The sequence below is a fragment of the Passer domesticus genome, chromosome Z, assembly GCF_036417665.1.
Source record: "Passer domesticus isolate bPasDom1 chromosome Z, bPasDom1.hap1, whole genome shotgun sequence".
Classification (NCBI taxonomy): Eukaryota; Metazoa; Chordata; class Aves; order Passeriformes; family Passeridae; genus Passer; species Passer domesticus.
In genome coordinates this window covers 29812430-29825503 of record NC_087512.1, presented here as the reverse complement: position 1 = coordinate 29825503, position 13074 = coordinate 29812430, and the positions used below count along the sequence as shown (strand labels likewise).

Sequence of the window (13074 nt, the reverse complement as noted above, 5' to 3'; positions counted from 1 at the left end):
TCCACACAGTCTCCAATAAAGGATGGAGAGTGTCTATTTTTTCTGCTAATGTGTTTATAGAAACATTTTTCATTATGTTTTATGGCAGTAGCCAGATAAGATTACAGCTGGACTTTGGCCCTCCTAAATTTTTCCCTGCATAACTTCACTACACCCTTGAAGTTCTACTGAGTTGCATGTCCCTTCTTCCTAAGGTCATAAACTCTCATTTTTAACCTGAGTCCCAACCAAAGCTCTCTTTTCATCCAGACTGGTCTTCTCTCCCACTGTCTTGTCTTTTAGCACGTGGGAATGGCTTGCTCCTGAAACTCTAAGATCCTCGTCTTGAAAAACATCCAACATTCCTGAATACTTTTCGTCTTCAGAGCTGCCTTCCAATGGACTCCGGCCACCAGTCTCCTGCACTGCCATCTGTTCACAAAGGGATGCCTTCCCTAGTTGGTTCACTCAACAGCTGTGTTACAAATTGTCTTCAATACATGTCAGCAACCTCCTTAGGATGCAAATATATCAGGACAGAGGTGGGATTAACACTGTAAACTGCTTTTAAAAGAAAGCACAATGATTCTAGAGCTATTTGTACCTATTCTTCCATGAACGCTCATTTTTTTTTCTTCATCTAAAACAAAGGACAGAAAAATTAAAATTAATCCAAAGTAATCTTTGCAGTAAAATCTACTCCTGGCTTTACACTTTGATGTGCTGGCCTTTCGTTTATGTGTCCCAAAGCCTAAGCTTCAATATGTTGTTTTCCACTTCTGTAAGGACTTTGATATTCTTGACAGTAGACTTGTTCACAGCTCAAGAAAAATTATCTAGCATTATTTATGATTATTGTTTCTTTGAAACACTCTTGTGCAATATTTAATACCAAGTTTCATGCTAAAACACAAATATAAAAGTAATAAATCCAATTGCCCAACATTGTTTTCTTGAATTCAGGAAACCAAGCCAGGATGGTCTCAGAGGTATTTATGCTTCTTACCAGCCAGGAAGATCCTCCAAAGTATCACAGCAATGCAGCAATTCTGGAATAAAAGCTCTCTCTTGCTGTCTTCCATGAAGAAGAAAAAAAAAATTGTACAGGCTTTCCCTGAAGTTTCATGGACTGTGGACAAAAGGGAACAGTGTTGATTTATTTTAAATACACAGAGCACAAAATTAATTATTGTACAAGCTGAAGCATGTCTGTTACAAACAACCAATTCTGATGAAAAAATTGCCAGTTAGGATAATTCAGTACTAATGTTGGTAAGCTGTTTCAAAAGCTAATTGTATTTACTTAATACTTATGCCCCTAAATGATAAAATGGTAAATTTAAAAAGAAGCACAGAGTTCTACTTACATGATTAGCATGTTAAAGCAGGCCTGGTTTATGACCTAAAATACCAGAATCTTGTTGGGTTTTTTTTTTAATTTGCTGTAAGTCCAGTCTTAAAGAAAACTGAAAGCAAATGAAAATGCAGAAAATATCCTGTTCAGGGGGAACATAGTGTGATAACATAAGAAACTTTGAAGATAGTTATAACACTTGTAACAGCTATAACTTGGGTACAAATTAATGAACAAGTTAAACTTACATTCAGTTTCTAGAGGCCATATTCAAAGACCCCTTTCCCAGGGTGTACATGTGAGATGTGTCTCCTTCACACCTGTGTAAGATGGATATGCCCAGCAGGTACAGGGGCAACTTGAGTGAGGAGAGGTTGCAGCTGCCTCATACTGGAAACACATGATTTTATGTGGCTCCAACAAATCCACCACAGACCAAGATGGTGACTTCTCTGGGGAAGAAACTGAAGAGAGGGAAAAAGTGCCAGCCAGTCAGAAGAGGAGGGGTTAAAAAACAGTGAGAAACAAAAGGAGACTTTTCATCCTATTTATCTTCTTGTCCTGTTAAGGTAGATGAGTTTGTCAGCAGCTGGACAGACATTTGGCCAATATCATAGCAGTGGAAGTCAGCAGAGCTTTGGAGAGACTTGTAAGACTGAAATATGGGAACATCACAAAAGTAGGAAATGGTGAGGCAGTCATCACTTGAGAACACATCATGAGTGACAGATGACTCTGGCCAGTAACTAAGCACCCTACAGCTCTCTGCTCATTCCTCCTTTACACTGCAGAGAGTACAGAAGAGGGAGTAGGAAGAGCAAAAACCAGAAGATTCATGGGTTATAATAAAGGGAGTTTAGTAAAAAGGAAGAAAAAAATCAACAAAAAATGCAGAGAGATGTAGAGGCCATCATTCATCATCTCCCACAAGCTGGCCAATGTCCAGCCAGTCTCTGGACAATCTCTCTCTCTCCAGAGAAATCTACTTCTCTCTTTTTATATTAAACATGATATTATAGAGCTTGGAGTAACCCTCTAGTCAGTTTCATTCAGATATCCTGGCTGTGTTCCCATTCAGCTTCTTGACCACCATCAGCCTACTCTCTGAGGGCAGAATGGGAGAAAGAGAAACTAATGCTGGGCAAGCACTGCTGAGCATTTGCCAAGATACTACTGTGTTATCAACATTGGTTTACTCACAAATCCAAAACACAGCACCATTTGGGTTGCTGTGAAGAAAATTGAGATTTGCATTCATATTTTCACCTGGGAGGTGATGATGAACTGAGAGGAAAATAGTGGAAGAGGACAAGAGACACAACAGAAAGATTTTGTTGCTGTCAAGCTAGGTTCCTTTCTCCTGCAGTGAAATACATTTCTTCCTTTGAATTATCCATGGAGCTGAAATCAAGAAAGTATTGTGGAACTGGTCTGAAAGCTTTTCCATGGAGTCTCATGCATGGTAGAGCTGGAGCAGAGCATTTGCCTCTCTTCATTAAATCTCTGTTCTGAAAACAATATAAATTCACCAGCTAGCCCATACTGACTTATTTCTACATCTCAGCCTTTCCCAGGCATCCATCTCACACTCTTTCTTCCAGCTACACAGAGAGGTTTCCACTAGATATCCACCCATGGAACATGTCACCTGGGAAGGTATAACATAAGGCTGAACTGACATCTTGATGGTGCAAAGACCTAATAATTTTTGTATGACTTAGTTTTATTCTGATTTTCAGCATTGTGGAAAGTGATATGTCACTCAAGTGTCTCTTTTCTGCTAAATCCTTATAGACCATTACCTTAATCATAGAATCATTAAGGTTGAAAAATACCAAGATTATCAAGTCCAACATTTGATGTAATACCATTATACCCACTAAAATACATCATGAATTGCCACATTTACTACCATTTGAATACTCCAGGAGTAGTCTCCACCAGTTCCCTGGGGCAGCCAATGATTCCAATGCTTAACCAGTCTTTCTGTGAAGAAATTTTTCCTAATCTCAAATGTAAACCTCCTCTGATGCAATTTGAGACCATTTCCTCTTGTCACTAGTTTTCTGGGAGAAGAGACTGACTCCTCATATGGCTACAACCTCCTTTCAAGCCGTTGTAGAGTGCAGTAAGGTACCCCCTGAATCTACCTTTCTCCAGGCTAAACAATCCCAAGCTGTCTCTGCCACTCTTCATAGGATTTATGTTCCAGACCCTTCATCAGCTTCGTTGTCCTTCACTGGCCACATTCCAGCACCTCAATGTCTTTCTTGCAGTGAGGGGACACAGGATGCAACTGGACACTGGTGACCTCACCTGTGCTGGGTACAGGGGACAATCCCTGCCCTGCTCCTGCTGGCCACACCATTGCTGGTCCAGGCCAGGATGCCATTGGCCTTCTTGGCCACCTGGGCCCTGCTGGCTCATGTTCAGCTGCTGTCAGCAGCACCCCCAGCTCCTTTTCCTGTGGCAGCTCTGCAGCCACTCTGCCCCAGCCTGTGCCACTGCCTGGGGTTGCTGTGACCCCAGGGCAGGACCCAGCACTGGCCTTGCTGGACCTCATTGAACCTCAGCAATGGATGTCAGCAGCTCTCCAGGTGTGGGAGGGGTAGGCATGACCTCTCTGACGTCATGATGATCCTGACTGCAGCGGAATGACTCAAATTTTGTTACAGCCAAGCATTTGAACGAGGAGCTGACATACAGCAGCCTGACACAAAACCAGTCGAGGCACTTTGACAAATTGATCAGTTAGTCCTAGCAGGATGCAAAGCATTCTGGGATGCCAACTGAAAGTCAGCCAGTTTAATGTGAGGTAGGGAATGTTGGGCCCCATTACCTTAATATGCTGTTAAGTTCACACCCTTTGCACTAAAATATAGGAAACACATTATCTGGCTGGTTAATTCACCTAAAGAGCTGCAGCAAGTAGGAGAAAGTATTTTTAATGCAAATAAATTAAATTTGGGGTGAATTAACCCCTGATCCCCACTGAGATATTTATTTACATGTACCTGTTGTCCAAAACAGGTGAGCTCATTTTAAAATATATAGAAAAATATATTATCAATCATTTTTTCCCCCTTGATTTCTATATTTCCATGTCAGGTTAAATATTATAATTAAATTGCAGATTGGCATCAGCAGAAAAATGTAGTGAGACTGAATTTTTATGATGTTTTTCCCAGATATTTTTTCCTTTCTTCTACTTTACAATCAGTTTCCAAGATAATTGTGCCTCCCTTCACTGAAAATGATGACTGTACTTACGTAGTGCCCTGTAGAAAGTGAAACTGCATGCCTCAGTGAATTCTATCATCATTTCACCCCCTAATGAGTGAGATTGTTTGCAGGCAGATGAAATTAAATCGTAAGCTCTATTGACTTCAACAACAGGTGCCATTTGTGCAAACCCAAAGGGAACCATTGAATTGTCAAAAAGATTTAACTCTTCCTCACACACTGGCATCAGATAACATCTTCTTGGTACCTGCATCTCGCTTAGTTCCTGGAACCAAAATTTATGATCTCGTCCATAACATCACTCACAAAATGTTGAGAAAGGGCTGAATTAACTGCAAACAAAACAGCTACAATCTCTGACTGCTGGGTTGTATCAGTCCTGCATAAAGTAAAATTAGGTAGAAAGGGAACAATTAAGCTGAAATAAATTCATCTGGAAAGCAGTAAGGATTTAATGAACTTCCCTATTGGTTTAGGATTTTTTGTTTTTCTTAATCCTCCATAGTTGAAACAAACTTAAACCTGTTTTTGGAAAATTTTAGCAGGAAGAATTTAATTTACAAATGTTCCCATAGCCCGAGGCTGTGTCATTATTTCATCTGCATTTGCAAGTAAATCAAGATGTCACTGATAAGCTATGCAAGAGAAATCCATGCAGAAGCACGCTTTCACCCTTTTTTGAGCAAGAACGTCACCATTGTGAATTTACAGTACAAATTAGTATTTAACTCAATTACTGGGTTTTTGTGCAAGCACAAAATATTTGCATTCTTAGTTCCAAACAGAAAGAATGCTTAAATCCCAGTCTCGAACAAAATAAGAGCTGATGCTCTTTGAGTTACTTTCTTAAAGCTGTTTCTTTCCCTGACACAAGAATTCTGTTCTTGTCAGATAGAGAGTCAATCACTCCTATCTAGCAAGAGAATCCTCTCTGTTTCTGGATATAATTTGATATTTCAATGATGTGAAGAACAATTAAATACTTAAGAATTACATAACTTCAAAAGTCTCTTTTGAGATGAAAAATATGCAAATTATAGTGTCTAATATGGTTATGGTAAAATTCTTTAATTTTGACTTTAAAGCAGAGAGATTTCAAGACAGCATGATATATTTGATCCAATGAAATAATCAAACCAACTTTGTATCACTTTGGTGGCAATTTATCTTCTCTGCCTGAAGCAGAAAGATATTCCTGCTGCAATAATGGATTTATGTAGTTTCTCCCATATCTGTTTCTTTCAGTTTTAAGTATTCAAAAATGTGAAGTCCTTTAGTGGGTAATAGCTCCAGGCATGTAACAGATAGGAGACTTCCAGGAGATGAAGTTTAGAACATTCCCTTGTTGAATATGGTTACAGGGCTACAAGTCAGCTCTCCTGCTCGGCTAACAGGCCCCTGCATTCATCCCCTTATTATGCCAGTTGAAGAAGGGAAAGAAAGGCTCAGGGGACTAATGGCCTGCAATCGCAGAAGCAGGACAGCATCCAGCAGGATCCCAGCCCTAAGGAGCGGCAGCGGCAGCGCCGCCTTCCCGCCGGGAGCGGCAGCCCGGGAGCCGGGCAGGGATAATGCCCGTTTTATTCGGGTAGCAAGTAAAATGTGCTGATGACGTCTTTGACATTTAACGATGTTGCTTTCATTTTGAACACATCATTGAACAGATATTGAATCCATTCATTCTGGTAATAGACTCGGTGCTGCAGAGCCTTCATTTTAATAAGAAATAAATAAATAAAATGTAAATCACACACGATTTTCTGTGGGGGATGAAGGAAAGGAAGATTTTTTACACCACATATGATACATGCTAAGGTTTTTTGAGTATGCTTATGTGCACATGTCTCTTTGAAAAACTGGTTTTAATTTCCTATTCTTGTCTGCAGCTTTTCCAGTCTTGAGATCAAGCTATACACTATTCTTTGTCAGACTGGCTCTATTTGAAAAAAATGTTAAAGTTACATATATTGCTCATGCTTTCCAATTTGGCTGGAGAACATACAGTTTTTGAAACAAAATTGTAGCTTTTTTTTTTTTATCTCACCAATTACACTTTGTATTTATATTTTCCCAGCTAGTAACAAAAGGGAGAGTTATAATTTAAATCAAATTATTTGCAAAAACCTCACAGAAATTTTCAGGTTTTGCTATGTCATTTTTATAATTGTTAGAGCCACATTTATTTCTTCAAATTTCACTTATTTATGCTTTTATGTAAAGTAATTCGATTGACAGTGTTTGGGCAAAACTAGGTGTCATGGTTTAACTCCAGCCAGAAGGCAAGCACCCCCCACCCCTCACTCATTCTCCCAGAAGGGGGATCAGGGAGAGAATGGGAAGGGTAAACCACAGAAAACTCACAGGCTAAGAAAATTTAACAGGGAGAGCTAAAACCACAAACACAAGCAAAGAAAACAAGGAATTAATTCACTGCTTCCCATGAGCAGTCAGGGCTTCTGTGACCTCCAGGGCCTTAATATGCATGATGATGACTTAGGAAGACAAATGCCATCACTCCAAATGTCCCCCATTCCTCCTTCTTCCCCCCATTTGATATACTGACATGATACCACATGGTCTGAAATATCCCTTTGGTCAGTTTGGGTCACCTCTCCCGGCTGTGTCTCCTCCTGACCTCCTGAGCACCCCCATTCCCCTCCCCAGTGTGGCAGTACCAAAAGCAGAAAAGGCCTTGGCTCTGTGCAAGCCCTGCCCAGCAATAACAAAAACATCTCTGTATTATCAACTCTGTGTTCAGCACAAATCCAAAACACAGCCCCATTGCAGCCACTGGGAGAAAAATTAACTCTGTGTCAGCCCAAACCAGCACAGTAGATATGATAAATTCCAAGCTGAGGATCACTGTGAGCCCAATTATATACCAAAATCCAAGTCCAAGTTTTCCTCTTGTGTTGGGTGGGTATTTTGGTAAGTGCATCTTCACACATTTTTGCAAAATCAAACCACAATTATAACACATCAACTGACATGAAAATATGCTCTTGTGCTAAAATTTAGATACATTTGCTAAAAAAAGAAGTGATCCAAACAGTCTTTCCTTTGGTCATAGAATAATGGAATACTTGTAAGATTAATAAAAGGAGTCTCTTAAGTGATGCGGATGAAAAGGTGGGGTAGACATCCAATTATGTAATGACACCAAGATTGCTATTCTGTGTCCCATAAACTGGTTATGACTCCATTTACTTTCACCATTCATTTTCACATATTAGAGGAAGGGCCACACTCCTGTGAATTGCTATTGCTGTTATTGCAAACCCACATAAAGAAGGCACACTGTGGCCAACACTCTGTCTCCATTCTGAGGTTTGAACAATCAGACTACTATGGGGTAGTAAGGACAGAGAAGTTAGAGAATATTCCTGTTTTGTTGTACATGCAGGCATCTAACCTACTCCCTGCTGCTGATTCTACCAGTGAATCCGACAAGCAAATATTTCTACAGCCTTCTTTTCCAGTCAAGAAACTTTAGCATACAATAATGAACAAAACAACCTAACTTAAATTCATTAGCTACGCACCAATGGGGATGTTTATAAATGCAAATCTCTCTCATTATGTCCTACCAGAACTTTCCTGGTGATTTAAGAATTACCTACCCACATACTTTCAGAAGCTCCAAGGCTAAGCAGCAGCTACTGATTGCACTTCCAGATTTAGACTAAGTGGCAGGTAGCTGCCTCAACCCTTTTTGCTGTTTCTTGCTTATTTTCTCTAAATTTTTTTTAGTTTCATAATCCACGCAAAGAGAAAAATGGATTCCTACACAGTTTTCTGAAAGCCTAGACAGGTTAGAGATTAAAATCTGCTCAGGTAATACATCAGCACATGAATACTATTCAGATGTCAGAAACAATGGTAAATTTCTTTTGATCAAGCCATTTAAAACTCCAAACACAAAGGACCAAGTACTCACAGGACTAATGAACCACCTGGTAATGAACAATAAAAATTAAGTTCTTATTTAATTTCTCTATAGTTAAAGGCAGTTTTCTGTCTCCTGTCACTTGGTATCAATGAGCAGGTTTCCAGCACAGCTGAAACAACATTAGATTTGAAAGATGTATAAACATTGGTATCATCAAGAATATTAGCAGCTATGAAAGCCAAACCAAGCTTTTGCCAACAGCTGCAGCTAGTTTCCCCATTTCAGTACAAAGGCTGCAAGTAAACAACAGCTCAGATTGAATCCTGAATGTGGCAGGAGGCAAATGAGGAGATAAGAGCTTCTTCTAATGCAAACTAACTTTGTCATGGTAGTTTCTATGTGAAATCTAACTAGAACTTGAATTCCAGACATTTTTTTCAGTGCTTGATTAATCTGTGAATATGTGAACCTAACTTTAGATCCACCCTGCTAAAGTATGTGGGTAAAATAGATATGGTAACAGGTAAGATATTAAATAGATAAAATTATCTTTCCAATCAAGCAAGATTTGTGCAGCAGAAAATGTAAGTCAGCTGAAAGTGCATTTCTTAAGTTCATTGTATGAGACCAAGTAGTAGTGAAATATCCTCCACTCTGAAAGAAAAAAAATTCATGAGACAAGAGATTTGATCTTTACACAAACTGAATTTCTTGCTTTCTGCTATGTGTCTGTATCAAACTGTTCTCAGTAGCCATTTCTGGCACGATATTAGCCCTGGCAGCCAGCAGAGCCATCGTGTCCTGGGGTGTTTCAGGCATGACAGGGCAAGGGAGGGGATGATCTGACCTTGTTCTTCACTGGGATGGTCTCACCTCGAGTGCTGGGGATAGTTCTGGGTGCCACAATAACAGAGAGACATGAAACTATTGGAGAGTGTCCAAAGGAGGGCCATGAGGATGGTGAAGGGTTTGAAGGGGAAGCTGTATGGGGTGTGGCTGAAGTCACTTTTTCTGTTCAGCCTGGAGAAGAGGAGAATGAGGAGACACCTCATTGCAGTTACAACTTCCTCATGAGGAGAAGGGGAGGGGCAGGCACTGATCTGTTCCCTGTGGTGACAGTGGCAGGACCCGAGGGAATGGCCTGAAATTGTGCCAGGAGAGGTTTAGGTTGTATGTTAGGGAAAGGTTCTTCACACAGAGGGTGTTTGGGCACTGGAACAGACTCCCCAGGGCAGTGGTCACAGCACCAGCCTGACAGAGTTCAAGACGTGTTTGGACAATTCTCTCAGGCACACGGTGTGGCTCTTGGGGTGTCCTGAGCAGAGCCAGAAGCTGGACTTAATGATCCCTGTGGATCTCTTCCAAATCAGGATATTCTATGGTCCGAGATTCTTTGTCTTGTGGAAAGCATGTCATATGGATCAGATAATAAAACACTCTGAAGTGCTTTGTATGAGACTAAGTAGTAGTGAAATATCCTCCACTCTGAAAGAAAAAATTTCTTTCATGAGACAAGAGATTTGACCTTTACCCAAATTAGATATTATTTTTAAAACAATATTTATTATTTTAAAATCTATATGTTATTTTAAAATTTAACACTAAAATTACTTTTAAAATTTCAAATATCAAAATTGTTTTATTGCCTTTTATTCCTTTAGTTTTTCCAGAGGCACAACTGGACTTTTTGCTACATTTTTATATGTCTAGGCCCTGTATTTTACATTTAAAATAACAAAAAACTGCATCACATAAGTAAGTGCTACATTGTGATAAAGGGATTAAAACTTCAAACCTGACATGCAGCTGATTCTCACATGGAGAATCAATCTTTATTAATTAGTTTTATGAATTCTTATCCTGAAATTTTCATGTTACACAAATCTCTATTCAAAGATAATAGATTACCCTTAAAACAACACATCTGAACACGGTTCATTGTTGACCATGGTTTTGCACTAATAAAATTAGCCGAAAATATCTGAAATTGTCTACAATTCAAAATAAGCTAATTTCATTATTTTACCCTGTAAGTCAAAGACAGTATGCTTCAGTTCCATATTAACAATAAACAACAATTAACAGAAAAATTCAAGCATAAAACAGTCTTTTTTTTATTTAGGGCCATACGAAATGTGCTTCTGAAATCAAATATGCACATAGTTCTACAAAATATCATTTGGGATACAGCTGTTTCTTAGGTTAAATGTTTAGGGGTCTCTGAGTGGCTCGACTGTGAATAATGTATTTACACAAGAGGGAGGCAACAACCTGCTCGAAATATTTATTCACTCGTCCTGATACATGATGGGTAATTTTAAAAAAGTTCTCTATATGTAACAGATAACAGTTATGAACTACGATTTAATAAGTGCATGTAGGATACACACACACACACAAGCACATTCAAAAAAACCCTTTCATTAAACATTTGCTTTCCCAAGGGAATTTGATTCTTTAGTGGGAGAAGTAATCTACAGACTTGCAACAATGCAATTTGGTCGCTGCCCCACAGATGCAAAGCAGTCATTTAGTATAAAGCAAAAACTGTCTCTGTAGAAACAAGCATGTACATAATTGTCTGTTTGTTAGTTTAAGACACATAATGGGGAACACATTTTAAAAGTATTACATCCTTTAGGTAAAGCCACATACATCTGTAGAATGATCATGCATTTGAAATTGTTAACTCTCAGTGCAAAGTCAACATTTAAATGTGTGTCCTCTAGCTCTGGAAATTGTTTATTAGCCACAATATCAAAGCAGGTAGAGAGCTAATTCAGTTCCCGTGACAGTAACATGTTGCTGCTTCTCTACTACCAAAAATGTTGGTTTTCACATGCAGGAGAAATCCAAAGCAGTGTGTAAATAATCCATATCAAGAAGGTCCTCCGTCCATCTGCAGGGTGCCTGCCACATACCTCTCTTCTGATATACTTCTCTAAATGGTTTTTCAGCTTTAAGCAACTTTCTGCATCTTACCAAGCATACTTTTTAATATGAAAATGCCCCAGCCCTAACCAATTTCCAAATCCTCAAGCTCAAACACTAGTGTGACTCTAAAGGAATGGCGAAATGTTTCATTTAGTAAATTGAAAACATACTTCCTGTTTAGCCTGCCATTAAAAGAATGGATAAAGCGCTATCAGTAGTTACAGACCAATTATTTAAACAAATTTTCTTGGGAAGACATGCTTGGATATTCAGAAAGATGCCTTAACATGGATTTTTATTTAGCAGAACTATATCCAGAAACTTTGAAGGATCATAGCAGGAACTGCTCTGCTGTAACCCAGTGTTGTTTTTCATATTATTAATTTCCTTCTACATGACATCAATATCTTCCTTTTTTTTTTTTTCCTGATGAATTTTTCAATCTGGTGCCAATAGCAGACTGAAAAATAGGGACAAAATCCATCTACAAAGACAAATTTAGGACAAAGGACTTCAATAATTCAAAAGTATTTATCACCATACCCAAGCCTAACCTGAAATCCTGGCTCTAAAAGAACTGATTACTTTGGCTTATAATATTCATGGAATTTCTCTTTTCTTTCAAAAGTTCTTTGGTAAACGGACCTGTCTAATAAATTCTAATCCAAGGCAAACTGGGCCAGATTTCTCTTAGTGCCAGTTGCAAAATACATTTCAAAATTTGAAATTTAATATTCACAGGAGAAAGAGTATTAAAAGCTGGTTGATGTTAGCACAATTGTATTTCAAAGCATGCAAGCAGTGTTTCCCAAGTGAGTTACTGTCAGCCCAGGGGAGCAGCCTCTTTCCTGGTGGAAGGGACAATGAAGAATTTAGTAGGCCCACTGAGTGCTCCCACTGAGCAAACTTTTTGGGGTTTTGCTTTTATCTCTCAAAATGAACGTCCTGATGCCCCTTTTCTGAGGAATGTTGCTGCCAGTGGTGAGTGCTTATCAGAAGAGACCACACAAGTCGTACCCAGCTACACCACTTGATGTAATGTGCTGCATCTGTACATCTCTAAAGACAAATTTAAGTGAATATGGTTTCATGAGATGGGTGCTTTTTACAAAACCTCAATGCTTCCTGGCATGTAAGTTCTCTCTTTCTAACTTCTCTTTTCTCCCTATTTTTATGCCTTTTTCATCAATATGTAAATATCATTAAGGACACAATACAAATCATAATTTTTTTTTTAACTACATAGAACATTGTGCCAGCCCTCCAATAATAATCCAACTAATACACTGTATCTGTTAATATATTTTTAATAAGAGGAAATGCTCTTGGTTTAAAAACTTCAGGAAATTCTCTTCAATACTAAATTCTTACAGTTTGAGAGACAATAGTTTTTCCTTTGGAGTACTTAGGAAACTTTGAAACAATTGCATTTTTGAGTCAATCTTCTTTTTAAAATATATTATAAAGCAAGTTAGTTCCAACTATTACTTAAACTATTACTCATTTGGGATGTTGGGAAGACTCAGAAACCCAAGAGCAGTGCCTTATAACAACTTCATATATATACATTATCTGCCTCAGTCTTAAAATTAATTTTATCTTGTTCCTATTTTTCCTATCTCTAGTATTTTTTTAATCTGATTTAATAATATTTCATTGTCTTCCTGATAAAATA

The 13074-nt window shown here is 38.6% G+C and overlaps 1 long non-coding RNA gene across 1 annotated transcript in view; it reads right to left on the bottom strand.

The window, feature by feature from the left end:
* LOC135290526 (uncharacterized) overlaps positions 1 to 4006 on the bottom strand; it is a 38277-nt gene extending 34271 nt beyond the window's left edge. The window contains exons 1-2 of the long non-coding RNA XR_010353292.1: positions 1582 to 4006; positions 986 to 1108 (exon numbers count right to left, since the gene is read on the bottom strand). This is a non-coding gene — a long non-coding RNA (uncharacterized LOC135290526). The remainder of the gene's footprint in view (positions 1 to 985; positions 1109 to 1581) is intronic.
* Between the last annotated feature and the right edge of the window lie 9068 nt (positions 4007 to 13074).